The 19,092-nt window shown below is 43.6% G+C and overlaps 1 protein-coding gene across 2 annotated transcripts in view; it reads right to left on the bottom strand.

Annotated features, from left to right (window-relative positions):
• ZBTB44 (zinc finger and BTB domain containing 44) overlaps positions 1-17,605 on the bottom strand; it is a 52,175-nt gene extending 34,570 nt beyond the window's left edge. For both annotated transcript variants that reach the window (XM_074976862.1, XM_074976863.1), the window contains exon 1: positions 17,382-17,605. The gene's annotated coding sequence lies outside the window, so the exon portion shown is untranslated. The remainder of the gene's footprint in view (positions 1-17,381) is intronic.
• Positions 17,606-19,092: the final 1,487 nt, after the last annotated feature.

The raw sequence follows: 19,092 nt of genomic DNA, 5'->3' as shown, positions 1-19,092 counted from the left end.
TCTCTCATTAATTATTCACTCCACTATTAAATGAGCCATATTTCCTCCTCACATTGTCTTGTTTCCTACTTGTTAACTACTTTAGACAAAAAAAAGGTGTTATTCCTTCTGGAGCACAGAATCAATTAACATTACACACCCACTCACATGAATTATTTCAACAACCAGAAGTTATGAGAGGAACATTAACAATTTATGAAGTCTGAGTCAAATTATGAGGAAAACCTGGATTTAAAACGAAATTTTACATCACTGTGAAAGGAGAAATTAAGCATGAACAAAACACTTGTTAAGTGAAAGAAATCATACGCCAGTCTCATCTACAGGGGTCCAGAGGCTTTTCTGATATTTACTTGGGGGAGAAGACCCAAGAATGGATACTTGGTGAGTGAACAGAGGAAGAGAGAACAAATCCTGATGCTACTTTCAGCAGCCAGGAGGCAGAAGAGTAGTAGATATTCTCCCCAACAGCAACCAGGACTGGAGTTGGAGTGTGTGCGTGGCAGAGCGGAGCTGGAAAATTTTAACAAAACTTCCAGTCAGAGGAAAATATAATAGACCAATTCCAAGCAGAGAGCAGGGACAGCACCATGACAGAAACATGGGCATGTTTCCTTTCCCAGCAGCTGCTGGCATGGGTACTGGACTTCTTGTCCCTCAGCAAATCCAGCTCCTCTCTCGCACACATGCATTATGTTACACCAGAGTTTTCAAGTTCAAGTAAGAATTTAAAGTGTTATTTTTAAATGCGTTTTGAAATAATTTAACAACTTGGTGAAAGAGCAATTTATTTCAAACTCTCCCTGACATTTTCTGCACTCTTATGGTTGGAGTGAGTCAGTCACTATACTGGTGAACTGTGAGAAGAGAAACTCAATGTGAGAACAAGAATTTTCTGAATTACCAATTGATGTGCAGTCTGAGGATAAATATTAGGGCAATGCTTCAGTTCAGTTTAGTGGATTTTAAACTGAGGTAGCGCAGTACTGTAGACCTAGTATAAAATCATTTAAGGTGGCCTGTCTCATTTCAACTAATTTCAAGACCACTGAAGAAATCAAGTACCGTTTGGACCTTCCTGGTCTGGTACCCTTGGGACCTGAACTGTCCTAAATGAAGGATTTTGCTGGACCTCTCTGGCTCCCCCCTGCACTGTTGATGGCAAGACCAGGCCACTGAGCTCCACCTTGCATTGGGAAGGGCTCCCAGACACTGGCCCCTCTGCCATCAGCCCAGCTAGAGCTTCCCAGCCCTGGCCTCTGCTGGATCCCCAGCCCCCACTGCCAGACCATGGATATTGCCAGACTAGAGTCCTAGATTTTAGAGTTTCAATCTGCAGCAATTTAAAACATTTCAAACAAATCACATCTGCCTGCTCTTGTCCTCTAGAGTACTTATTTTTCAATGACTTAGATATAACATTTTAATGCCTAGAAACTACAAACATATCTGAAAGTATAAACTGTACAAAGCACAGTATGAATAAATAGGTCAGTCTTCAGCATTCTCTATCTTACATTGCCTGTCCTCTTTCATATACCAACACTTTTGCTTCTCATTTGCTGCCTGCTTTTTAATTTCTCTTTGTAACGGAAGACTCATCTTTGTGACATGCAATTTATACTGTGAAATTGGTTCTTTTTCAGGTGAGACCATGAAGCAACTTTGCCACTGGAGTCTCCTAAAAGTGAAAGTCGATTTTGCTCTGTATTTTCAAAGGAATACAAAAAAAATATGCAAGATGACAGCTTTATCCGACAAAGGTCTCTAATTTACACTCGCTCAAGAACACCACATGCTGAATCTGGTTTAAAACACTTTTATAAGCCAGTTCAGTAGCCCAGTTTGAGCTTCAGTGTGGACAAAACCTACAGGGTAGTAGGATAGTACTTATTAAAAAAGGGGGAGGGGCAGGTCAATACTGCAGGATCTCCCTGCACGCAATTATGTGGTGTGAGCATTGGCCTGCTAAACCCAGGTTGAGAGTTCAATCCTTGGGGGGGCTGGGGAGTGGGGGCATTTAAGGATCTGGGGCAAAAAGGTTAAAAAATAAAATCTGTCACACATGGTGATAGGTCTTGCTGTGAAGGCAGGGGACTTGACTCAATGACCTCTGAAGGTTCCTTCCAGTACTATGAGATAGGTATCTTCATATTTCAATATGCTATACAGTAAACCCTTGATTTAACTGACTAATGAGAAAAGGGGTGTCCATTAAACCCGAAAGTCTGTTAAATATGAAGAATTACTGCCCACTTGCCCATGCCCAAAGATGCTTGCTTACCCACCCTACCCCTGGCGGGAGGAGCATGTGGTGCCGGTGGCCCAGGCTGCCATGGAGGGCTTAACTGCATTGGACCACACCAGCTGGAAGTGATGCCCTGGTAAGTTCCTTACTTTTTTTGAAAGGGTGTATGGCAGGCTTTAGGATTTTACATGCCCTGATGAAGCAGGCTTTGGGAACAATGGGCGGGGGCTGGTGGACGTACATTGTTCCCGAAGTCTGCTAAATCGGAGTCTGTAAAATTGAGGGTTTACTGTATTCACTCTCTTGCAATGGAATCTATGGACTACAAACCTGCTATCTTTAGGGATAACTGAACCATAGGATTTGAAGGAACTTCAAGAGATCATCAGCTCCACTCCATGGCACTTATGGCAGGGCCACGCACCATCTAGACCAAGGGTGGGCAAAAGTATTTGCAGGGCAGCCACAGGGTCATTATGGGCTGTACTTTCTTATTATATTAGTGAAAGCTGCATGGGGTCTGGGATGGAGTTTGGGTGAAGGTGGGAGTTCCAGGCAGGAAGGGCTGTGGGGATTGCATGGGGTTCTGACCTGGGAGACAGATGCAGGAAGGATGCAGAGTTGGGGAGGTAGTTTGGGTACTAGAGGGGATTCTGACCGGAGGCAGGTGGCTAGGGTGCAGGCTCTGGCTGAGAGGCACTTACCATAGGTGGCTCCTGGCTGGCAACAGAGCAGGGCATTCAAGACGTTAGGGGAAACTCCGTCCTTCCATCAAAAAAGATTGGAGACTACTACTTATACTGTAGCTGAAGCAATACTGACACCATTGTTATCTTAACTGTAAGAAGCTTATTAATCAGCTTGACTATTCAAAACACTGGTGTGTCTACACATGAGCCTGCTGTTATACCCCATAACCTCGCTAGCTCTACAATGCACCATTTTAGCACCAGTGCTTTCTGGAGATGCATCTCTGAGGTTCCAAAACCACAACAAATTGCAGTGCCTCACAGATGACTACACAGACTTCTAAGAGACTTCAGCAAGTGCCCAGGGAGACTGCCTGCAGAGGGGTCTGTTTCTCAACTCCTACCATGTGTCCTGGAAAGTCCTAAGATTCTCTGGCAGGCAGGAAGGTTCTCTTAATTCTTTCAAGGATGCTTCCACTACAGCCAGCGCTTCACTAGCCTGAATCCTTACAGGGAATAGAGCTGTCAAACAAAGAAGTCCTTTTCCTGGATTTCCAAGTCACTTGCCAGCTTGAGGTACTAGCAGATAGTCTAGCAAGACTGCCCCAGAATCCTATGTGAGGAATGCCCAGCAAGAAGACAGCCCTCAGATGAGCTCTCAAATGATTCTGCAAGTAGCTGCATAGCTTCCTCACAGATGAAGGGAACACTCAAGCAGCAGGTATGAGTTAAGCCCACATGCACAGAATGACTACATTACATCAGTGGCTTTCAAACTTATTTGATCAGGTTCCCCTTTTTAGCTATGTTCGTTTATGCTCCCCCATGTCCTTTCCCCAGGGATGCTCTGAAGGCAGAGCTGAGCACAGTGGCTGCTGGCCAGGCAAGCAGCTCTGAAGGCAGTGGCACACCAACAGCAGCACAGAAGACAGGCAATGTGAAAAGTGTTATCTGTTGATACAGCAGATGTTGCATCCCATTGCCACCCTTTCTTCTGCGCTGCTGCTGACAGCCAGAGCCCTGTTACCTCTGAGTGAGGGTTGGGGAGGGAAATGGGAAGAAAGAGTCCAAGGCCACGCTCTTTCTGGATGAGGGGGAAAGTCCACACTCAGGCCAACTCCTGGTGAAGGACTGAGTGGGAAGTCTGAGCCCAGATTATCTCCCAGTGAAGAAGTGAGGGACAGCAAGGGGAAAGTCTGTACCCCAATGAGGAATTTGGGTGTCGGGGGGCAGGAAGCGGGAAAATGACAAGCAGCGCCTGAGGTCTGGTAGTGGCACAGAATTATCTCAAGTGCAAGTAAAACAAATGTACGGTTTTAAGCACAACTTCAATGGAGGCAGAGAGAGCTGCCCATCTGTAACAAGACAATCTGAAACTGTAAAGACTATAATGTTTTGTAATGCCAGATACAAGTCCAAGAAAGCACTGCTTGCAGTAAGATTAACATTAGCTACCAAATGTGATTTAACCTCAATAAAATAATCAGGTTTGCAAATTTAACCATAAATACATTTTCCCAACATGAAACTTCTCTCTGGAGCGCATCACTTCAGAGTTCTGTTCTCATTCCCTATTTTCAGAACTGGCATGCACAGCTTATGGTGGAGACAAGCCTTTTCTGTTTAAAGTACCACCCCACTCTAGTCTGAAGTTCATCATTACACCCATCCCTTGATTTACAAACTTCCAATTTACAAATTTTCTCCACAATGAACCATGTAAATTTAGACCTATTTTTCAATTTACTGACACTATTTTTGATACAACGAAGAGCCAACCTTTGTCCTGTTTAAGGAGTCCTGTACTACGGTTGCACTGGCCCAAAAGACAGGTAAAATTACGATGTCCACAATTAACATGCTAGAAGCACTGCAGGTAGCTAATTGTCAAGTACTATAATTTTATAGCAGGTATTTACAGATTAAGCATGAAGCAGTTTGCTTAGCAGTTTCCAAAAAACTTGTGGCTGTGGAATCAGTATACAGCTGGTATGCACATGACCATTTAGGGAAATTTAAACACAAGTGGATGGTTTCTGGCTCTGCTGACCCCAGAGCAATCAAGGCTAGCTACTTGGCCAAAGAGGTCACTCCCACAGTGCAAAGGGCCTATGGAAGAGTAATCTGACTTGCATGTTGTAATATGGTATTAGCTCCATCCACATGGACAATAACACAATAAAGCTGACACAAATGGCCTTCGTCCGGCGCTACTCCAGTGGGAACTCCAGTATTTGTGGAGCTACTTCTGAAGGATGTGTGCTTGGAAGCAGTTTGTGCTAGAATTGTACTAGATGGAACACATGATGTTAAATACAACTATAGCATCTAGTCTATGGAAAGGTCTAATTATCAAGTTAACATTTTAGACACAAAAATCTTGCCACAACTTCTTTCATTAAAATCAATTTAAATTGCTTCAATTTTATACTTTTGGAATTATAGCCGAACACTACTGCCAGATGTGTTCACTTAACAGCTAGTCTTCATCAGCACAAACTTCATCGCCATTCTCAAAGAAAAATTGCTAAAACAAAGGGGAGAAGAGTCGGGAATGTTCGACAGTCATTTGGTCTTAGACGCCTGTTACAAATCTTGTCAGCACTAGTAGAATTTTAATTTCACTCCTCAAAATGATTAAAAGGACAGTCAATTATTTTAAAAAATTAGTAACATTTCTGTTCCTTCCAACACCAGTAATTAGATAAAATATTACATCACAAGTATTTTGGAAAAATTAAGAAAGAATCCCAGTGTCAGGAAGACCACAGAACTGCAAATAGTCTGACAAAGTCCAGAAGGCAGTAAGAAAATTTTCCTGCTGCAGTCAAGTTCATTTATTCAGTCTAAATACAAGGTGCTCGATATATCAATTAGCTCTAGAAAAGCTCTGCAGTATTTCTTTGCAGTAATGCGTAGGCATTCATATTTAAAAAACAAACATTTCCTGAGATATATAAAATAGTACACGCAGAACACTGCTATTCCAAACCACCCACTCTGGTATACACGCTGTGGAGATTTTTGCTCATTAGCACCAACTTTGAGAATAATTCATTGCAAAAAACCCCACCTTATTTAAAATATTAAGGTTGCACCGTTAACTGGAAAATTAAAACGTTAATATTCTTACTATGTGTACAGTATTACTCAATTCTCATTTGAGAAACAAAGATTAACAGAACTATTTATTTTCCTCATGCACAATATATATGCCCTACAATAAACGGGATAATCATGTTGGCCAGTTTAATATTCATGTAAAGAAATATTTACAATTTTGATTGCTTAACTGGATTTAGTTACCTAAATTTAAGCACTCAAAATTAAAACTGTTGGCCTTAACATTTGGCTGATCTAGTTATGTAGGCTATTTAAAAAGACAGTTACATTTGTTCTTTCTTTGCTTCTTCATGATGTATAAAGAATGTCTGAAAGAAAAACAGGACTTCAACATTAGTGTCCCTGCTTATGCTGGATCTACTGAAACTGAACAACTGAGGGTTTGTCAAGAGCACAGGTTGCACGTCTCTGGCCCGCCATGGTTGGGACCTGACTGGTCCCAAATAAGAGAATTTGCTGGACCAGAGAAGGTTCCCTGCATAGGCCCACAAGCTACCTCCCTCACCTCACCCCCTGCCTGCACTGCCACTTTTGGAGAAACCACGGGAAGAGGGGCAGCCCCCCTTGGGGCTGCCTTCTGGGCCAGCCTACACTGTCCCCAGCCAGCTACAACTTCCCTTCTGCCCCGGCTCTCTGGTCCAGGAGCACCCCTAGTCTTGTTGTACCAGATATTTTGCTGGACCAGAGAGTGCTGTTTTTAGGAGATGCAACCTGTAGAACTTTTTAACTTCAAGTAAATGGATAACCATTTAACTTGAGTTAGCTAACATTTGTAATGCCAATCTGGACACTCAAAGTATTTATTACAGGATACCGCAGACTAACATTCACAAAAATATTTTCCACTTGGGAGTTTGCTATCAAGTAACTTGTCTTAAAATATTCTCATCTGGAAATGCTCTGGGGAAATGGGACTGTGCCACGCCGTATTGTTTTTATTGTTTTGGCAGGTGATGGCATTTGTACTTCCAAGTGATTTTTGGGGAAAAAGGCACTTTGATACCTCTTCCCCTTCAGCAGCTTATTGAAAAAGGTCTTTTACTTGTCTACACTACAAAATCAAGTCAACCTAAGCTACATCAACATACAGCCACAGTAATTAAACTGTGTTGGTACATCCACACAACGTGCTTTCGGTCAGCAGTGCATGTCCTCAACAGAACACCTGCAGCCACTTAAATGTCAATGTGGGGCACTGGGACGACTTCTGAAACTGGGACGACTGCAGCAACAGCAGATGTATGCAATGAACTGCCTACACTGGTTGTGGGCCATATGCGGTCCATCCAGGTTCTATGTGAAGTCTAAGACATTTTGTTCACTGTTGCTCACCTGCAGGATTGTTTGATTCAGCTGGTTTAAACCCACATAGTTTTCTTCCTACCAGTATTACTAAAATGACATGCAAGTAAAGCTAGGGCATGCAAAGTGAGCTTTGTGCTGACTACACACAACAATTGTGAGAGCTGTGCACTTCCTCTGTGATTCAAACAAAGCACTGCTATGGTTCAATCGGTACGCCCTGCATATTCTAGGTATGCAAGCATGGCTAGCAAAACTGCCCTATCCTGCGAGACCGCCTTGGTTGCAACAGTCCTGGGGCCCACTGAGATGAAGGAGAGCAGTTCATGAGACTTGCTCACTAGCCTACATTACCCATCACTGGTCTATACTGAAACTAGGTCAACCTAGGTATATTGACCTAAGCACTTTTCCTCTCAGAGAGGTGTAGAGGGTGATTTACCTCAGTGGTAGCAACATTTTAGTCTAGACTCTTACAAAGTTAGATATAAAGTGCAGTGTAGACCAGGCCTTTATCTCTGATTTTGCTGGAAGACGAGATCTGATATTCTAAGGTTGTTGGGTTATTTTCGTTATTTTTCAAAGTAATTAATTCTTTATACATAATAAAGGAACACCCCCCTCTTCTATTTCTCCTACCCAACACCACTCCAAGAGAGCTATACCATCCACAGGACGATTTGAAGTGGGTGCTCCAGGCCCTGTGCTTTGGCATGTCCTATAGCGGCCACCTCAAACATCATATGGATGGGACTCGGGGGATTACCTGATGTGGGGCAGCAACAAGGGTACTCCCTTCCACCCCTGCACTCAACGTGGGGGTGGGAACTTAAGCAACGCAGCAGTCTGCTCTATTCGGCGGCAACACCACCTCCTAGTTGACTGTGCTTTGCTTTACTGAGATGAAGCAGAGTGCAGCTGTCCAGGAGAAGGCGTTGCAGTGGAACACAGCAGGCTGCCACACACCTGCAGGTAATCCCTGGCTCACGCTGCACAGGAGAGGGGGCAGAAGAGGAATGAGGGGGAACCAGGAGAAGAGTGGGAGCAGTGGCAAAGGTGGGCCCCGCACCTGCGGCACTGGGGTAGGGCCTCTACCCTCAAAAAAGACTTATCTTCTATGCAATTTCTATTAACACTCAAATAGTAACAGAGAGGGAGCCGTGCTAGTCTATACACTATCCAAACAAAAAGCGGTCAAACAGCACTTTAAAGACTAGCAAAATAGTTTATTTAGGTGAGCTTTCGTGGGACAGACCCACCTGAAGAAGTGGGTCTCTCCCAGGAAAGCTCACCTAATAAACTATTTTGCTAGTCTTTAAAGTGCTACTTGACCGCTTTTTGTTTTTAACAGCACTTAAATGATCCATGTTTCAAGTTCATTCACTGAGATTCCACAGGTTAGTATAAGACACATTTTTTCATGACACTGTTTACCCACTACAGTAAACTCTTTCATATCCAGCATTCTATCATGCAGAACTCTCAACCAGCACTTTAACCATAAGTAAATTTTAGTTAGGTTTTCAATAAGTACAATATAATGAAGGTAAAGACAAATAAATACAGCAGATACAGGATGAGTTTACAGTGTACAATACTACTGCTGTTGGTAAATAAAGTATGTTTTTTTCTTAATATCTAACCTTGTATTTCTTTACTGTTATGCATTGCTAGGTATACCTTTCTATTATCCAGAAAAAAAAAAGACTATCCAGCAACCTCCCAATCGCGGGACTGCCGGATATGAAAGAGCTCACTCTGTTTTCATTCATAACATATGCAATATTACTTTGGTTATTATGTCCTTTAGCAAACTTATTTCCAACACATTCACACTGCAGGTTTTTTATAACACTAGGTTATATGAACTCATTTAAAACCTAAAGTAATACTTGCCAATTAATTATAATCATAGTAATTTCAATGTTTTCCATCAAACTAGTAGCAAAGTTTCATGGTTATGTAATTTCTGTGCAATCACAACAGTAACAGTAAAGTGTAGTTAATGACATATCAGAATATGAATTGTTTCACTTGGTCTGAAACTGCTTAAAAGGATGCTACCCATTTATAACATGTAAACAATTTACCTACGTTACTATCATCAGTTCAGATCAGTGGTTCCCAATCTTTTCACCCGTGTGGCCCCCCAACACCCTAAAACATCCATGGACCCCCATCAAAGCCAATTCTAGCCGCTACGTACACTTCCTTAAATGAAAGAGGAAACCACAACATAGATTTTCAGATAGCAATAGCATTGGAAGATATTTAATTTAACAATAATAATTTTAACTTTGCAATTTATTTAAAACTTATTTTCTATTATTTTAATGTACCTTTTATTTTTTCCACAGACCCCCTAAAATACCCTCAGGGAACCCAGGTTGAGAACTACTGCTTTAGATGAATTAAAAAAATGCACAATTTATTGTTAATTATAATCCGTCAAGCCAGTTTTATGTTTGGACTTAGGTTTGATAAAAGCTTGAAATTTAATGTTTCGACCAAATTAAGTTTTTTTTAATACATTTAAAAGGCATCACATGCAACTCTGGCATGTTAAATAAGCTCGCAATTTTTTTCTGCATGTACAATTTATATCTTACATAAAGTGCATCAATTACCTGAACACAAACGGTCATACCTAGATCATTGGCATAAACACAATAACAACACTTGAGCAGCGAGGATCAAAGGTTGACTTCTGTGCCCTCTCACCTTCACTACATTCTTATAACAAATACTTAACTGTTCTCAGCCCGCCATCAGTGATACCTGACCACGGTATTGAAAATGAGTCCTGCAATTGCAACTTGCAAATAGTATGAACTAAAAGAATAAAAGGAAACCAAAATTAGGTGTTTTTTTCACTTCTAAGGTACTATTTTTGTAGAGGAAATCTAAAACTAAGTGGGATGCTTAATGTGCTTATTTGCATGCCAAAAAGAATTATAGTGCTCCTCGCAAGGATTTATATAAGCACTGGGGTATAACTGTGGGAGAAACTGTGTATAACTGAGGAGAAATAAAGCTTGAGCATGCTTCCCTATTCATGGTTAAATTAAAAAAAGATGTCTACTTACAGAACAAAAGTTCTGTCCTGCTTCAGAAAAACAGTCATGCAAAACTATCAAATTCAATAGAAGCTCAATTATACAAATCAACTGAACTTGAAACCACAATTTGAAAAAGACAAAGTTTTCAAATAAGATAATAAAAGGTTCGGATCTCAGTTCTATCAGAGAAAAGTGGAAGTTTCCCTTCGAAAAATCAGTTCTTTCTTCCCTTCCTCTAAATAAAACAAGCCTGGTTATTTAGGTGGGTTCCCTAAGTTCCTGGGACAGCAGGACTTCGCTACCTGAAGAAATCTTCCCTATTCTGGTCCCTGGAGACTTTACTCTGTCACCCAAAACTCTGATAGATTCTAGCCCATAATTTTACCATAATATACAAACTGTAATTTCGTATACAGCAATGACTGTGATAGGTAGGACAGGTTTGACAATGTGCTGGTTTTACCTGTTCTATGTATTGTTTACTTGTAAACATTTTCTTTTATATCTACTGATATCTTTCATTCCCTGACTTTCATGGGAAAATGTTACACTGTATTTGATGAAATATGATTGGATTTCTTAAATAAGCTAAGAAGCAAAATGTATCTCCTCCTCTCAGCCTCCTGCCCTCTCCGCCTCTAGCCACATCAACACCAAAGCTAAAGATTAATCTGCAATAAAAAAATAAAATACATTTGTGCTGGGGCTGAACAAGAGAGACTGTCACACACGCAAAAATCAAGCAAAACAAAAACCAGGAATCAGCAGTCCAATAAACAAATCAGACAGCAAGAACTGAGACCAGCTCCTCAACGTACCAGACATACATAAACAAGCATACAGGCACCCATCAAAAGAAAGACCTAAAGAGTCTTGAACCAATTCAAGCAAAGGTGGACTGTAGTTCTGTTTCAGCAAACTTAATATTATGAGGTTTTTTTGTTTTTGTTTTACTTAATGAACCAATTACTCAAGGAAAACAAAATGCTTAGGAAGAACTCCGCCTTTGGCACTGGAAAGTGAAGAGTACTCTGCCAGAATAGGCGAGAGATGAGCAAAATGAATGCTAAACATCACAAGCTTTCTTCCTTGTGTGAATGAGCCTGGAAGGACTTTCTCCACGGGTAAGAGAACAGACAGCCTCCCCACAGCCATTCAGTCGTTGGCCCCTTTGACACTGGTACTAAACCTGCCAATTAGTATGTGTTTATTCTGACATGGGTACTTGTGCAGTGGAAGTTGGACTCCGTATCACTGAAAGGATTCTGGCTTTCCTCTAAATCTTTGTAAGCTGCTATGAAGAGTCTGAGGCTGTGTAAATATAATAAACACAAGTGTCTTTGGTCATCAACAACTTTCTGCCACTATTAACATGGGCTGGACTCAAGCCAGCAATCTAGTGGGGGGAAAAAAGCCTGCCTGGAGCCCATTACTGTCCTGGAGTCCTCCAGTCTAGTACCCTGAAGTACATTACTTCTAAATGCTATCCAGAAGGTTCCCAAAAGACTTGCTCCTGGCAAAAGTCCCTGTCATTTTACGAAGTCTTCCTGTAAAGCTATTTCTATATTAATATCCAGGCACATAACATGCTAGATAATCTGCCACCTTCTTCATAAGTGTCACTTCCAGCCAAGTTTAATAGCCCTCCTCAATATCCACAAGCTTTCCACTAAAACCGCTCTTCATACAAATGAGCAGAAGTCACACTTTTGCAAGCAAGACTCTGTACTTAGTAATTACACTGTCAATACTGATATGCTATCAAACAAAAAGAAAACATTTAGTAAGATATTTGTGCTTTAGAGAGCCTGCCTTTATTCATTCCTCTGGAATAAAATGAAACAGTCTTCTATGAACAATGGACTAGATATTTTAACGGTTCAGCCGCACAATTTTCTTCCAATTTTAAACAAGTTTTATTTAAAATTTGGACAAGATTTTTCTAATACACTTTACAAACAGCCTAACTGTAAAAATAATATACATCCTAAGAGGTTTCACCTTGCGTTAGATGGAAGCTGGAAGCAGGAATGTTGTTAAAGCTTCAGAATTCTTTTCTCTCTATTTTATACTGGTGTAAGTGAAAGCTATTTTATCGCATAGTAACAGAGAGGGAGCCGTGCTAGTCTATACACTATCAAAACAAAAAGCAGTCAAGTAGCACTTTAAAGACTAGCAAAATAGTTTATTAGGTGAGCTTTCGTGGGACAGACCCACTGAGAAGACCCACCTAAAATTATTTTGCTAGTCTTTAAAGTGCTACTTGACTTCTTTTTGTTTTGCTATTTTATTGCATTTTTGTATCTTAACCATCACCCTTCAGTGGTCCATTTTTATGCCCTTTTGACATGGCAGCACTAAGTATTTGTCTTTTTCTTATGAGTAAAATCCTAAAGAGTTTTATCAGGAGCAAAGTCCAGATGTTCAGAAAGTATTAAGCATCAGCTCTCTGTCACAGCTGTTTGATAACTACCATCTTGGACTCCCGCATCATCAGTCTATTGGCAATCTCTTCCACCCCAATCTTTTGAAGGTTGTGATATGTGAGGGTGTCATGGAGCAATTAGCTACTTGTGTATCGGAAATTCTGTTGCTTTACTCCAAGCCCAGAAACTAGGATGAGGGGTGCCACATAAATACTTATAATAAATACAATATGCACTATTTAGTACAGCAGGAAAGCAAATAAAAATTTGCATAGATTGTCATTAATGAATACTAGGAATCATTTTTCAGAGAAAGGTTTGCTACACACTGATAGATTTCAAAGACAGCCTAGAAGTTGCAATACTTTAAAAGAAAAAAATCTATAGTTTGGCTAAAAAGACAAAATTTGGCAAACACAGACTTTCAGAATATCCTTATTTTTGGTCATTCAAATTCATGGATTATAATTAAGGCTCATAAATGGAATCCATCATCATTACTTAGAAAGCTGATTGTTCATCATCAGAGACTTGCAAGCATCTCTTTGATTCTAGCAGCTCTCTCATCAAATCCATTCTTTAAAACACATCACCTCTCTTTATGGCCCAGAACTCAAGTTCTCTCAACTTCCTTTGGGCACCCCAACGCTAAACTATTTGGTTTATGTTCAGTTCCTTTACACCACTATTTTTCTATAATTGCTAACATTTTCTATTTTTGAATTTTTTAGAATGAAGAGATTTTGTTTATTTCCTATAAGACTTCTTAACAGCTGAATGAACATATAGGGTGCATCTACACTTGCATTCCTCTTTCAAAAGAAGCATGCAAATGAGAAATAAAAATACAAATTAGGTATAAATTTGCATATTCTAATTTCAAAAGAGCTTCTTTTCAAAGAAGAAAGCCAGTGTAGATGCTGCTCTTTCAAAAGTAAACCCATCTTCGAAAGAATCCTTCTCCCCTTTATTAAAGGGGAAGAAGGATTCTTTCAAAGATGGGGTTTATTTTCGAAAGAGCAGCATCTACACTGGCTTTCTTCTTTCGAAAGAAGCTCTTTTGAAATTAGAATACGCAAATGAGGTGCCAAATACACAAATTTTTACCTCATTTGCATTTTTGATTTGTCTCATTTGCATACCTCTTTCGAAAGAGGAATGCAAATGTAGATGCGCCCATACTGAAACACAGTGGATTGTTACAGAATTAATCTGATTTACCAGGACCATACAGTAAAGAAGATAATACTGAACCTCACAATTTCAAAAATATCAGTATTGGTGGAGGAGGAAGAATCTCAAGCCCTCCTCTTCACCAAGTATACAGTCTATTAAAACAACAGATATGCAAGGAAGGTCTATTATTATTAACCTAGTAATATGGATGACATAGAGCAAGGCTGCTCATGAGAAGAAAGATACCAAAGAGAAAAACTTCTTTAACCAAAATAGGAAAAGGATCTGTCATGCCGGCTACATCTACACCAGCCCCAAACTTCAAAATGGCCACGCAAATGGCCATTTCGAAGTTTACTAATGAAGTGCTGAAATGCATATTTAGCGCTTCCTTAGCATGAGGGCAGCTGTGGCACTTTGAAATTGACACGCCTCGCCCCAGCGCGGCTCATCCCAACGGGGCTCCTTTTCGAAAGGACCCCGCCTACTTCGAAGTCCCCTTATTCCCATGATCTGATGGAAATAAGGGGACTTCGAAGTAGCTGGGGTCCTTTCGAAAAGTAGCCCCGTCGGGATGAGCTGTGCAGCGGCGAGTCGCGTCAATTTCGAAGTGCCCTTTGCGTGGCCATTTCGAAGTTTGGGGCTAGCGTCGACACAGCCACCGAATCAGATATTTTATCCCTAGCAATACCTGAAGATTCAGAAAGTGGCAAACATTCCCGCAAATGAATTTGGCTACTTGTACAATGCTCTACACCATGGGTGTCCAAACTTTTGGCTTGTCTGGGTCGCATTGAGTGAAGAGGAATTGTCTTGGGCCGCATATAAAATATATAATATAGTTAATATATACAAAGCACATAATAATGTTAAAAGTTTACAATCTTGTGGGGCTGCATTACTTGCTGTCCAGGGCCGCATGTGGCCCGCAGGTTGGACACACCTGCTCTACACAGTAGAAAGGAAGTCAAATTTCTTTCTGACCCATCCAGCAAACATCCAACATCTGATTGGATCCTTATTTTACCACACACTACAAATGCCACAAATTACCCTGCTTAAAATAAGCACAGTATGAGATTCAACCCCTTGTGACAACAAATGATGCATAAAGTTCATTTAACTAAATATTTAATATACATCTTATACGACAACAACACAAAGAAGTATCGATTGGTTGTTCTTGCAGAGCATCTATAAATTTCATGCAAGGGACATTCCTGCTCTTGTAAATTGAACCTGTGTCAGGTTCAGGAAGCAAATTAAGGAAATAATCAATATGCAAAAGAAATAATTCTCCTTAATGTAAAGGGATGATCTGTACGTTTTGCACTTGGGGAGCTCAGCATGGCAGTGGAAATCCCTCTAATAAGGGTTTACCTACAAACAGTTTTTCCACCAATTTAAATACTAGAATAGAAATAAAGACACTGTAATCACTATAATCCCTTACTGTGGACAATTATACTAAAGTGTTTACATCCGAACAAATAATATGAATATAACAAGCAGTTCGGTGGCACCTTATAGACTAACAGTTATTTTGGAGCGTATTTTGTTAGTCTATAAGGTGCCACAGGATTTCTTCTTGTTTTTGAAGATACAGACTAACTCGGCTACCCCTCTAATACTTACATCAGTATAAACATCTGTATTGATATAATTTTATCACTTATATAACTACATTGCTTTCAAAGGAGATACAGCTAAAGCTGGTGCAAACACTGTGAACTAGCTCTAAGAGATCATCTGTGTGTGCTTGGCCCTGTGATGGGGTTGAACTCCCATTCCTTTGCAAAGGGGAAGTGTATCATCACCCACCACCTCTCTCCAACAGAAAGGTTATCCTGCGAGTGTGCACATCCTGCCATACCAGGAGCACTTGTACTCAGTGCGTCACTTTGCAGGTTCCCTGAAAGACACCACAAGCATGCCTGACACGTAACGGACAAATAATACAAAGCTGCTACCAGAAACGCTACTAGCCCCCATGACTGTGTGGAGCAACCCCCTGCAATGGAGGGCAGCAGTCACCCTGGGGAAAGGTGGAGAGGAATCACCTTCAACAAAAGGGGAAGCTGGATAAGTAGATATCAGGGGAAGGACTAATGGGGAGGAGGGAAGAACAAAAAAGGCAAACAGCAACCAGACCAAGCTTTGGGACAGAGGTAATGGGGTGGCCTCAAGGACTATGAGAGGAGTAGATGAGGGGGGCAGAGGAGCTGCTAGGCTTTGGGAGAGGGAAGTCAGGGAGGCTTCTAGACTGTGTGCCCTGAAAGAAGACAGGTAAGTTGTGGGGGGAACACACTTCTAAAGAATGTGAGTCGGGGGTATTAAATGTCAGGGAAGCTGGGAAAAGGCAGGGTTGTGAGATAGGGAAAACAGGATGGCCTGTAGGGTCAGGTGAGAGACAGCAGGTATCATCCAGAACATAAACTCCAGGAGAGCAGGGGCCTCTTGGGTGCATGATGGGGGATCTTGAAGGAAAGTTCTTGGGAAAGTAGGAGGCCTCTCAGGGTGTTGGTGCCCAGGAAGTGGAGGAGAGCCTCTCGGGGTCTTAACGGCTGGAGAACTGGGGTTATTTTGGAGGAGTTAGTACCCAGAGGCCGAGGAGAGCAGGGCCTTTCAAGGGGCTAGCATGCATGGGAGGAGCACACTCCGGGGGCAGGCATGATGGAGGAGGGGTCAGGCTAGTTCCAGATGGACTGCCTAGGGGGCACGGGACAAAGCTGGGAGCTAGTGCCCAGGGGACTGCATAGAGGAGGTGCGCGGAGGAGTGGGGGAAGAGAACCCAGGCGAGCGAGTGATGGGAGGGCTCGTGTCCAGGGGCAGGGGGAAACCAGCACTCTGCAGAGTGTGCGCGCACGGGGGGGCCCGTGCCCAGGGCACTGTGTGGGGGGAGGAGCCAGAACCTGGGGGAGCCTGTATATGTAAGGGGGCAACGCACTTGGGAGGCCCCAGCACCTGGAGAAGCCCGTGGCAGCAGGGAGGGCGTGGGGGGCACACTGGGGGCTAAGGCCTGGGGGATCACACGCAGGGGGGCTACTGCCAGAAGACTGGGGGGGGGCGGAGGCGGGGCAGCCCCGAGGGCACGCTCGCAGGGCTCGCGCCTGGGGGAGCACGTCGGGGGCACCCCACGGGGCAGAAGCTGCACCCGGGGGGGGCGGGAACATGGGGGGCCGCGGCCCGGGGCTGCCGGAGCCGGGTAACAGCGGGGGGGGGAAGCTCGGGGGACAGGGGGATACAGAGGTTGCGGGGGGGGGGGGGGGCTCGTGCCCGTGAGGAAGGGGGCGGGGGCGGGGCACGCGCCGGTCCCGACTCTCGCTGTCTCCCTCCGCCCCCGGTTCTGCCCCGTTACCTGCAGTGGCTGGGCCCGGCCCCGGGCCGCGCGGAGCCCGAGCCCCTATCTGGGGCCGCGGCGGGGCCCCTGCTGGGCCATGGCGGCGGCGGCGGGCGGGTGCCGCCGCTGCCTGCTCCCGGGGAGGGGGGGGCGGCGCTGGGCGGGGGCGGCTCGCGCAGCCTGGCCTGGCCTGGCCGGGGGGAGGGGGCACGCGGGGCCCAGGCGCGCGAGCTCCGCGCGCCAGGCTGGCCGGGCACTTTGTTTGTGTCCCACAATGCCCCGCGGCCGTGAGGGCGGAGCGTGGGGGGGGGCGGTCCTGCCTGCCTCGCACAGGCGCAGTGCGAGGCTCGGTCGGCTCTGGCCGCGCGCTCGCTCAGGCTGGGCCCGGGGCTCCGGCTTGCTGCACGCGCCTTGTGTCGCCCGCTGCGCGCACGCTCCCGCGTTCAGTCGCCGCTCATGCAGCCCGAGGCACGCATCGTCCCTAGGCTCAGGCGGGTGGACACAGTGCATGGTCCTCAGTCCAGTGCAGGCACTGCAGCCCGCAGCGTGCACGTTCCCCGAGCGCAGGCGGGTCGCCAGTGCTGGGGCAGGTACTCTAGGCCGGTGCGTACATGGTTCCCAGCACCATTCCCAACAATTTCCAACCTGGATCGTAACTGGCATTTCCAGCTGCCACTCTCATCACTTCCAGTAGCCGTCCTCAGGTGCCGCCTGGTGTATTTCCAGCTGCTGCAGAACCTCTGATACTTTTCAGCCCTTTTGGTACTTAGGCATGCCAGCCCAGCTGGCTGTGCAAAGAGCAGGAGAGAAAATCATTTTGCATGACATGCCTTTTGTTTAGGAGGTAGTGTGTGGATTTCCATCAGCCTCAGAGTCAGCTCTGAACTTGGGATTTGTGCTTCACAGAGACAAGGCAACCACAGCTCATGGGAAGTGCAGCTCCTCCCTGCTCCTGTTTCCTCCATGTCCTGTGGATACTGTTACCTCACATGATCCTGTGAGTTCTCAGGAGAATAGAGGGGTGGCTTGCAGCTACCCAGAGCATACAGGGCAAGGGAGGGAATATTGCCTATTATCATACATGTGTACCCACACAAACGCCAGGCTGCAATCTATCCTTTGGAAGTGTACACTGTATTCAAACTGCTCCTGACAGTATAGAAAGTGACTTAACCATGCTTAGATTGAGAACTGTCTTTTAGTATTTAGCAGTGGCAGATTAGAGCAATGGTTAACCAGTCCATGTGTCATTCTCTGAAGTTCCGTGTGGTCTATCCAGCCCTGGATTTAAGAAAGCACCATTCCTCTCCCCTTGCATGTGGAATTTTCTGGTACTACCCTTCCCTCCCCACAAAAAAAAAAAAAGTCATCCTGGGTGGTTGCGTATTAGATCCTTCCAGGTCCAATCTTGAGTTAATCTATCCCTGTAATTTGGTCCAAATCAGTGCTAACCCAAGGTAAACATGGCTTGATTTAACTTGGTTCGTACAGCCATTTGCTACATATTTTTGTAATAAATTTTTAATACATTACAGCAGGAAACTGATTGAAATGCCACAATCCAGAATTATTAATCAGGGTAAAAAAAACACTAAGTCATCTGCTGGAAAGTGACACTATTCACTACTGTAAAAATACAATAAAAAAATCTGGCACAAACTCACTGGAGTGTTAAAAATAATGGGACAATTGCGATAGTACCCGATGGGGCTAGTGCAACTTACAGCAA

Source organism: Carettochelys insculpta, chromosome 25 (assembly GCF_033958435.1).
Source record: "Carettochelys insculpta isolate YL-2023 chromosome 25, ASM3395843v1, whole genome shotgun sequence".
Taxonomy (NCBI): Eukaryota; Metazoa; Chordata; order Testudines; family Carettochelyidae; genus Carettochelys; species Carettochelys insculpta.
The sequence above is the reverse complement of the archived record's forward strand: the minus strand, read 5'-3'. Positions and strand labels throughout refer to the sequence as shown.